General features: G+C 38.9%; 1 long non-coding RNA gene across 1 annotated transcript; it reads right to left on the bottom strand.

Annotated features, from left to right (window-relative positions):
• Positions 1–8267: 8267 nt before the first annotated feature.
• LOC131959700 (uncharacterized) lies at positions 8268–9706 on the bottom strand. Its single transcript, XR_009389510.1, has 2 exons — positions 9329–9706; positions 8268–8703 (listed from the first exon to the last, which is right to left on the bottom strand). It is a non-coding gene; the product is annotated as an uncharacterized LOC131959700 (long non-coding RNA).
• Positions 9707–11163: the final 1457 nt, after the last annotated feature.

The raw sequence follows: 11163 nt of genomic DNA, 5'->3' as shown, positions 1-11163 counted from the left end.
TCATTACACTCCATTTATGTTATCCATCCAGCAACACAACATGATCATCTGTTCTCTTCCTCCTGCTCAGGAGAGATCTACAGCACAGGATAAAAATCTGTTTCCAGAATAACAGAAGTCAGCAGGCGGTCCAGGTGGAATCCTGCTCGGAGCCCTTTCCTGCCAGTCTTCTCTTCTGTCTCCCTCTTTCACTCTGTATCGCTGCCAAAAAGGTGACCTCGTAAAGTGATGGGGTTGGACTTCCTCCTTTTAAGGAGTTGCCATGATGATGAACACCATGCAGGTGTTTAGATACTGACGGGTCCTGACTGGCTAAGCTGATCAACACTGTGTTGCTAGTGTCCAGCAGCAGGTTCTTTGGTTGTCACCATAACAGGCACCAATGACCTGCTGCTGGACACTAGCAGCTCAAACCAAGCCATTCCCAAAGTCATGTGACCTGTCCCTAATTAAAAATATTTGCCTTCATACACTATCAGCAGTTAAAATCATTACATTTTAATTAAATAACTTTCATGTTCTTTTTCATGTTGATGTTAAATGCAGCTACATGAAATTAAACTCAATATTTTTGTGTGTAAAAACTAGCATTTGGTCTCATTTCTATGCATATGGAACATGATGCAGATTCACTGTGTGTGCGTGACTGCTTGAAATAAGGGGCGGGGTCGGAGCCACCAAGAGTTAGAAACAGCCTGCTAGCTGCTGCGTCTGAGTTGGACGAGCTGCTGGAGACGATGCACCTGTACTGAGAAAAGCTGCAGCATGTTGCCAATGACAGAATGAGATGGAGAGATCTGACTGCAGCCTTGTTATGTTTAAAGGAGATAAAGAGGAGTAAAGTTAGTAAGGTAGAGGAAAACGTTGAGCTGTAGCCATGAATCCAAATGTCTGCTGCTGACTGTTAACTAGCTTTAACTTGAACCGTTATCGTTCTCATCAGTCGAGTGTGAACTAACTGTTAATGTTCACATTATAGTCAGGGAGCCAAAGTCTCAAAAGAACCTGACACCGTCTTTTATACTTTTTATTTGTGTTTTTTATGTTAACTTAGATCCTGAGGACCAATAATTGGACGGTTTGCTCTGCCGGACATATCACAAAAAAAAGTGGCCATTTTAGTGTATGCACCCTGTCTTTTTTATCAGAAAAATGTGAAAATGTTTTTTTCCCTCAACTCCTCAGTGGGTTGGGTAGGCTGTCAATGAATGCATTCCAGATCCTCTTCTCTCGTTCCTCACCTTTCAGACTTTCAGCAGGGGAGACATCATATCACCAACAAAGTGGATGCAGTCACACTTGTCTGGAAGGATTCCAAGGAGCTGCCTCAGGTACTTTCCTTGCAGTTCATGGAAGGTACTGCTCCCAAGATGTTGATAACGTTGAATGAACGCCATGGCATCTACTACCATTACAACAGGCTTGTCAGTTGGCGGTAGTTTGTGCATCAAAGGAGACGTGCGTTGCCTTCCACCAACTGAAGATGCCTTCCTATTACACCTTCGCCGAGCCCTGCATCAGTTGGCTGTGTGTAAGCGGGCACACATGGTTCAGCCAACTTACCCAGCTGCCACTGATTTTGGGGGGAAAACTTGTCAATGGCAATTTGGTGGCAACCATGATGCTGAAAGAGGCAAAACCTTCTGCACTCAAACAAAGCAAATACTGCCGCTGCAAGAAAAGCATGTGTGCCCGAGGATGCTCCTGTGCAAGAGCCAATGTGAAGTGTGGCATTGCATGTCTCTGCACCGGGGACCCCATCAGATGTTCCAGGATTGAACTTGTGCTTGAAGACAGGGACAAGTAAGTATGCTGCGTGCATGCGTGTGCCTGGCCTTGTTTGCTGTCTCCTCAGGTGGTGAGGGGGAAGGTCTGTCCCCAGAACAGTATCTGCAGTGTGCCACCCTCCTGATTATCCCACCACACAGGGACCTGCACCTAATTAATTAAGTTATGTTAAATTATTTTGTTCCATTAAAGTTATAATAGCTGTCATCCAAGGCAATAAAATAATGAAAGTCATTTTGCTGTGTTATATTTCTTGTGTGACACAAGCCTACACCATGATGTCTTTCAGAATTTTGGGAGTAGCCTAAAATTCTATTGAGGTTCTGATCATGTTGCTCGCCAACTAGTAGTGAAATCATCACAGATCCATTGATTTTGGTTGGATTTTTATATTGTTTTCTGTGGACTGAGTATACTGTTTGGTGAAAAGAATGGCATATTGACTGATGTCATAACTTGGGGGAATAATTGATTGCCAATGAAGTAAAGATGAAAATATTGGAAAAAAGTGAGAAAACCTACATTACAGAAAAAGCCTACATTTTCTGCATTAAATTGATGCAAAATCATGTAGAAATGTGTTTTAAAAATTATTTTTTCAGTGGATGTTGTCAGCACACGTGTTCTGTGCATCTGGAATGCATTTATTGACAGCCTACCCAACCCACTGAGGAGTTGAGGGAAAAAAACATTTTTCAAATTTTTCTGATAAAAAAGACAGGGTGCATACACTAAAATGGCCACATTTTTTTTCACGATATTACCGGCAGAGCAGACCCTCCAATTGTTGGTCCTCAGGGTTAAAGTAAACAGACAAAACACAAATAAAAAGTATAACAGACGGTGTCAGGTTCAACCCATTTCCTTGAGCTTTTGAGACTTTGGCCCCCCGACTATTAATACTAGCGAGCTCAACGTTACCTCACTGACTTGGGTTGAATTCTGTTACAGCTGCATCTGTCGTGAGGTCAGAGGATGGTGCGGTTCACGTCCTGGATGTGTGTGTTTATCTTTGTGTGTGTGTGTGTGTGCGCGCGCGCGTGCGTGCATGCGTGCTGCAGTCGGTTTCATTGTATTGTGATGTTAAACAGTTTCTTTTTTTCAGATATCTGCCCAAAATGAGTTTTCATCCTCCCTGATACGAGGATGTGAGTCCACTAAAGCTCTGCTAGCAGCCAGGCTTACAATACTCTGACTGAAACTCTTGGCTTACCTGAACAGGTGAGATCCAGGATAAACGAAGACAAATATGAAGATATAAGATATGTAGATTATAAACCACTGACTGTCACTGTGACAGAGGAAGAAACTCACCGGAAACATTTCTCTCATTCATGATGTCATAGATGATGTCACTGACAGGCTTACCTGAACAGACGAGATCCAGGATAACCAGAGAGAGATGTACATATGTACACGGAGCAGATCCAGACTGGACACAGTGAAATCTGCTCCCCCACACAGATCTGTCCTCCATTCTCCATTCTACAGAAACAGCAGAACCACAGTCTAACTCTCTGCAGACAGCTGCTGCTGTCTTCAGGGTCCAGTCAGAGTAAACGCCATCCACTTGTCTCCATTCTCCCTCATGTTTCAGCTCCAGTGTTCCTGCACAGCGACTGTCTCCTCCCACCAACCTGACAGGATCTGAAGACAAACAAGAGAGTCGTCAGTAAAAGAATAAAGTGAGTTTGATGAGAACAGAAATGAACCAAATGACAGCTGCAGCTCCTCTTCTACCTGAGCAGGTGAGTCCAACAGCTCTGCCAGGTGAGCAGGTGTTTCTATCTGAGCCTGAGCTTCTACAGTCCAGGAGAGCAGACTCAACTCCTCCACACTGGAACTCCTTGGTCCACATTGGAGCCTCCCCTTCTCCATAGAGCGCCCCCTGGAGGACTGAAGGAGCCCCACAGCCAAGCTCCCTGCAGACCACCTCTGCATCCTGCTGGTCAAAGTCAGCTTCACACACTGAGGACCAGCTCTGGTTAGACTGGTCAGACTTCAGCTCCAGTCTGCCTGAGCACAGACTGGTCCCATTAACCAGCCTGACAGAGTCTGGAGAGGAGAGAGAAGAGAAACAGAGAGGTAAAAGACACCAGACACTACATACAAAGATGTCATGAAACAACAAATCAGTGATTCAAACTGGATGGAGCAGAATTCCAACATTGGAACAATAACAAGTGTGAATGTTTTCAAACCACACAACATCACACACCTGTTGACTTGTACACGTTTTGTGTAGCAGGAACATGAAAGTAAAGTTGTATGATCTGTAGCTCCTAAACTACGCTAAAAGCTGATCACACCTGGAGGTCAATTGTGTACTTAGAGTACTCAGGTCTAGATGGGGCACGCTCTGCTGCGACAGAACACACTGTACTCTGTCTGACTGGTTATTTTTGCGTCGTGTTACATCCAACTTGTGTCTTCGTGTACTGTTAAATGTTCTATGTTAAGTTCCACACTTGGCTGACCAAACATGGGCCAGAACTACAAGGCCATCTTCCTTTTACTCACCTTTTGATGGCTGATTGGTGACGACCTTACACTGCTGTCAGATACTGGCTACCGGTGTTTGCTGAGTTATGCTGATCTGCTGCCCCTCGCGGGAGCACGCTCAGTAAAAGCTACATTGCAATGATTTCTTTGGTAAAGTCTGAATTAAAAACCATATAACACTCTTTGTGTGCTTCATCAATGGTGATATATAACCTGCTGTCTTTAGTTTATCAAAGTTTGGACTCATCAATGTTTTATTAGACTCAGCGTTTTGTTTTTTGCCAAAGTCGGTCAAATATGTGCAGATTATGATACCATTTGATTCCTGTAACAGTTTTATTTATTTTATATGCATCATACCTAAATCATCTTACCTTGTTATTAAATTAATGTAACTCACACTATCTAATGGCCCAATATATGTGCTGAGACTATATTTTATTACCTGCCAAGATCTGCATCGTTCCTTTCTCAGACCAGGTAAGTATTAATGTATGAACTGTCCTCTCAAAACAGTCTAAAATATGAGCTGGTAAAAGCATTTCACTCCTGGATATCCAGAGACAAAGTTAGGAGGACACGCATTATATGGCAAGACTCATATTTTACTTGATCTGGAGTTTATTAAGTTATACGTTTATTGTTATAACAGTATGTTTTTCAAGTTTGAACAATATATTTATCATGTTATTAAATGAAATGATCTCGTTATTTCAAGATAATGACATTTTCATGTTATTAAGGTAAGTAACATACACTTTACACATATTCAAACGGGCAGTCCACAAACCAATGGGTGACGTCACGGTGACTACGTCCATTACCTGAACAGGTGAGATTCAGGATGTAGGAAGAGGGAACTGATGATGCACACTCCCTCAGAGCAGATCCAGAATCGACACAGTCAGATCTGATACTCCACACAGATCTGTGTGAGGACTCCTCTCTCCGTTCTACAGAAACAGCAGAACCACAGTCTAGCTCTCTGCAGGCAGCTGCTGCTGTCTTCAGGATCCAGCCAAAGACAACCACTGGTCTCCATTCTCCTTCATGTTTCAGCTCCAGTGTTCCTGCACAGCGACTGTCTCCTCCCACCAACCTGACAGACTCTGAACACAAACAAGAGAGTCATCAGTAAAAGAAGTGAATTTAATTTGAATTAAACTGCTACAGCTGGCTGCTTATTCTGCTTTAATGATTCATTATTTCTCTGTTCTCTATTTTATATTTCTCTTCTCTACCTGTTGAGTTGAGTTTTCCTTCAGCCTGGAGTCCTGACAACAAAATCAGAAGATAAACATCAGAATAAAGCAGCATGATTGGAGCTGTGGACAGAATGAACTCTCTCAGGTTGTTTTGTCAAGGTAATACAAGTTATAATAATAATAATAATAATACTATTTTTATTATTATTATTATTAGTAGTAGTAGTAGTAGTAGTAGTAGTAGTATTAATAGTAATAATAATAATAATATTAATAATAATTATAGATTAAAACCACCACAGTTTAAAATGTCTGAACAGCAAGAATTAAAGAAGTAAGGGAACTAGTTGTCAAACAGAAATAGTGAATAAAGAGAAAAAGAAACCTCCAGAAAGTGACTGTTAATTCACTCTTGTTTTAGAACTTCCACGTTACTGTGGAACCTCTCAAAACCATTCATGTATGTTAGCTGTCAGCAGCCTGTTGTGAGACATATGTACATATTAACATTTACATATTTACAGCCATATTTATAACGAAGACCCTGTGGAGGAATTCTCAGAAACATTTATACATGTTTTTTTTAGATGTTATTAATAACTGCAGAAAAATCTTCATGAAATATGTTGATATGACTTTTGAATATTGAGACAGAAATTAAAGAATGCTTATAACAGAAGAAGAACATATACTTGGTCATTAAAGCTAAATCGGATTAAAAATAAAATTGATCTCTTGTCACCACATTTTTTTTAACATTGTAATGTATATATATATATATATATATATATATATATATATATATATATATAAATGAATGAATGTAATTAGGGCCTCGGGGCAATCGCACCGAGCACTGCACTACTGTTATACTGTGGATTCCTTCTTCTTCCTCTTCCGGAAGCAATTTCGTCCCGCTACTAGTCCTACAACTTGAAGAGTCACAGGACAAATTACATATCAAAACGTGCGGTTTGATCGGGATCGGTGTGCTATTACTTTTCTCCATGGAATACGAATTTTTCGCGACGTAAGTTGCAAAATTTTGCATTGAAATGAATGGGACGGCCTACAAAAAATGAGCGAAAAAGAACAATAATTGGAGATTTTTAAACGTCAACTTCACCAACATAATTTCACCTAGAGACTCCATTTAAACTTTAAGCAGTAGACACAAGTCTTGTGTATCGGTGTATTAATCCACGTTTCGATAGGTCATATAGTTTTTTATCAATCCCTGTTCAATGACCATGATCCTTTTTGGAGAAATTCTGAGATTATAATGGGTGTGTATTGCACGGAATGTTCATGTCACAGTGTGTGACATCATCGGCAGAGTGTAAAGGGAGAGAAAAAACTGTCAAAAAATTAATTTGAAAACTGCGCTCCAGGCCGCAAATTCCACTCTACAGAAATAATTTATACATAGAAACGTAGGGAAATTTGTCTTCTCACTCACAATCCTCTGGTAAAGCTGTCAGAGTTATAGTTTGGGTGTAGGACGCACAGATGCACCACCAACACCACCAACAGCCTCATTGGCTCCCATATTAAAAACGCAGGAAGATTTCTAAAAGAAGGGAGATCTAACAGTTTTTTTAGATCGCTCTAACAAAGCTATTTTTTCATTTTTCTTAAAAAAAGACACATGTAGACGTTCAGGAAGAACTCAGGACGCTCAAAGTGAAGTTGGATCAATGATAGGTATTATGGTTTTGCCAAAAATGCTTTCTGTTCAAGGCCAGAAATTCCAGTCTGTCCACCTCTGGCTGCTGTCACTCTTTCATTAACAGGTGCCAGTTAATTCTGTTGATTGCTTTGGTCTGATTGCCTTTGATCTTTGATGTGATTTACAGTTACAGATACACACACACACACGTAACTTTATGTGATTTTAATTACACACACACACACACACACACACACACACACATTTTGAGGTTAAAGGGCATAGTTTGAAATCTCTGAAGAATCTCATCATAGTGTACACACACCGGCAGTAGCCCCCATGGCCCTTTCAGAATTTCCCCAGAGGAAATTTTCTAGTTAGTATTACTGTCTCCAGCATGGTTCAATAAATGTGCATGTGTCTACATGCAGAATGGACAATGGTCCTCATTTATCAAACGAGAGCAGATCTGAGTGTAGATTTTGTCTTCTGACAGGGTTCACGTGTGATTTATCAAACGATCATCTCTCTCCAATCACAGCGTGAGAATGGTCGGCTGTTGATACATGTGGCAGCTTGAAACAAGTGTCATTTACATACCACGCCCTAATATATATATATATGTAATATATACATATAAAAGCATGGTTCCTCATGCTACTTTTATAATTTTAAAAGAAAAGCATAAAAATGTTTATAAATAACTCTGGCTTGATTGTACAAGTGTCTTTTTGAATAAATGTCAATCATTTCTTTCATTCATATATTTCTAAAAGCAGAGGAAAACACCATGTCCTCTGGTTTGACACTATATGCTAAATCGGACAATTCCACAGACAACTTTATTTAACTTAAGGACCCATTTCAAGTATCTGTTACTGAAGCCCCCTGTGAAGCTTGCAACATGTGTACATGGTAAGTTTTTGTCTCAGCACTTTTCAAATATTCATCTTTTTCAAACCACTATAGAATTGTTCAGATTGGTTGTCCTTTGGTGTGACAAACCTAAATGTAACACCCTGTGATTGATTAACACCACTTAAGATATAATACTGTAAAGTACTGTACTCTGATCCGACTCAAGGAGTGAGGGAAGGTTAGTATATGAAGTAAACACAAATGTTTATTCCCACAATCAACAAAAAGTGAAATCAGTTTAGATTCAGAATTCCCAATGGAATTAATAATAGAAAAATAATATCAAATATAGAATAAATTGTCCCTCTGACAGCTTGTGGCTGTTCTGATATCAAAGTTCAAAAAGTCCAGTCCAAAGTTCAGTTTTAATCCGTGTCAGTCCAAGTTTAGTCAGTGTATGTATATGCTATGCTACCCGGGTAGTATGTTTGTGTAATGTATGGTCACTGCGCGCTGTTCAGGCTATTCTCCTCCAGGTGCGAATCTTCCACGAAGACGATGAAGATGGAGGATTTGGCATCCTCTCCAATTCCGCCACGCCTCGGACGGAAAACCCGGTTGAAATCACCGCTGTTGTTAACTCGATGTAGATCCAGCTCTCGGCATATAAAAAAAAACAATCTGCATAGCAGAACATAAAGTTAACTAGCAGTCATAAATTTCTGTACAGAATGATATCTTTCTTTCTCTTTCACTCAAATGTAACTTATACTACTGACCACAAAATAATAAGCGACTGTATCATGAAATATTAAAACCTCAAGTCACCATTAATGTGTTTTTTTAGCAGTATTATATGAATCATGTTACACAAATAATTTCTAATCTCTTTTCAATCATGTTTCTCATTTACATTCCCAAAATACATCTTCCATTACTTCAAAATGAATTTAAACACAATATTTATATTAGAAAAAATCAGGAAAAACCTGTGTGAACATATCATGTTGCTTTAGCACACATTGAACCTTTTTTTACTCACTAACATTGAACATGGCGTCTAGAATGACGCAGTGAAAATTACCGTTGTTCACGTATAATAAATGTACTTTTCCAACTCAAAATTCAGCATATTGACTCATTATAACAACTTCAGAATATTTACAGTTAACTCCGATTGGTTTTTATGGCTTAAGAAGTGTTCAAATATCCCACATTCATTAAACAAACGGAAAATTCACGTCTCTATTAGCCGTTAGCAACTTAGCATCGTAGCATATCACCATAGCACAGTATAGCAACTCACCGGAGTTCTTTTGTTGAAAAAAAAAAAACAAATCGGTTGCTCCGGTCACAGCCGTTCGACAGTCTTTCATGAAAAAACTCAAAAACACATACAGACTTGTATTGTGAAATTAAAACTGTACTCTCTCAGATAGCATCAAAAACCTTGCTCTGTAACATTTCTTAGTAGCATCAGTATCAGACCATTCTAGCTTGACTATTTCCCAGCATGCAATGCCATGACTAGATTTCCTTCATTGAACACACATGAAGCGCCGCCTTGTGGCCACACCAAGCAACTACAACCATACTCTTCATGAATTTACACAAAAAAAATAACTGTTTAACATTAAACCAAACTCAAATACATTTAGTAAACCCAACTGTATTTTTATAGGGGTTACATAAATTATGTTTTTTAATAAAAAAAATTCAGTTAGACTACATAATTGTGGAAAATTATGCAAATGATAACTGCTAACTGCATTTGATAGGTTAGCTAGCAACAGCAGAGCCATGAACTTACACAAAAGGCTGAAATGTCCTCGGGTGTGACACCTTCAGCTGTCACTCACCAAAATCTTACACTAGAGGACAAAGTCTGTTTGAGAAGCATTTTAAATCATGAAATGAGATTTGTTCATCTCATTTTTTATTCCTCCTTCCAACGTGCATGTATTAATTACATGAATTAAAATATTTCCTGTTTTTGCAGAAAATTTGTAGATCTGTAAAGTGTCAAAATGTGTTTTGCTTTTTTTAGACAGGAAGAATTGAGGGAGAAACATGAGAGAGAACACGCAAATACAGACAGTAGAGGAGAAGTAGATGAAGAAAGAAGAAGGAGGGAAGAGAAGAGGATGAAAAGAGGAGGAGAGGAGCAGAAGAAGAGGAGGAAATGGAGAGGAGAATAAAGAGGAGGAGAGCAGCAAGAGAAGAGGAGGAGGAGAGGAAGAGGAGTAGAGGAGCAGGAGGAAAACCAATAGGGGGAAAAACAAACAAACCCAAAGCAAACAAAAAAATGTTTCAAAACTGTTTCAAATCAAATCAAAGTTCAAGCTCTTCAAGGTGTTTGGGTTAGCGGTTAGTGAGGATGAAGAGGAGGAGGAGAGGAGCAGCAGGAGGATGAAGAGGAGGAGCAGGAGGAGAAGAGGAGGAAGAGAGGAAGAGGAGTGAAGGAGCAGGAGGAAAAACTGTTAAAAACTGTTTAATTTTGAAAACTATTAGTTTAAGGTTCAAGGTGTTAGGTTAGGGTGGAGAGGATGAAGAGAGGAGGAGGAGGAGGATGAAGAGGAGGAGAGGAGCAGAAAGGAAAAACATTGACAGAAAAACGAAAAAAAAACTAAAAAATAATGAAGAAGGGAGGAGGACGAGAGGAGGATGAGAGAAGGAAGAAAAAACACCAAACATGTATTTTAATGTATTAAAACCTTTTCTAAAACAAGTTATTCATTCTAGATTTAAGGTGTTTAACATTTTGTAAATTGAATAAAAATGGTTTTAAGTAATACCTATGACTTTGTCTTTAATAACTACTAATTCTGTCCTTTCATGTGACATATTGTCCTATAGTGTGACACAAATAAATGAATCAAAAATGTGTTTCTATCTCAAAATACCTTAAAAAACAGTTGAATATTGCATTAGTAGAGATAATAAATATTAAATTGTTATGTGTTTTTCAACAGTTTTGAAAAGTTGACAGTAAAATCTGACTTGTTTATTGCATTTATTGAAAAAGATAAAAATAGTGTTATTCATAATTTAATATTACATAAATTACACTATATGTAAAGAAGTTTTTAACAATGAAGATACATCTCTCTCATTGTATTTATATAATAATTGAAAAATAAT

This window comes from Centropristis striata, chromosome 21, assembly GCF_030273125.1.
Source record: "Centropristis striata isolate RG_2023a ecotype Rhode Island chromosome 21, C.striata_1.0, whole genome shotgun sequence".
NCBI classification, from domain to species: Eukaryota; Metazoa; Chordata; class Actinopteri; order Perciformes; family Serranidae; genus Centropristis; species Centropristis striata.
Note: the sequence above shows the minus strand (reverse complement) of the source record. Positions and strands in the feature narration are given on the sequence as shown.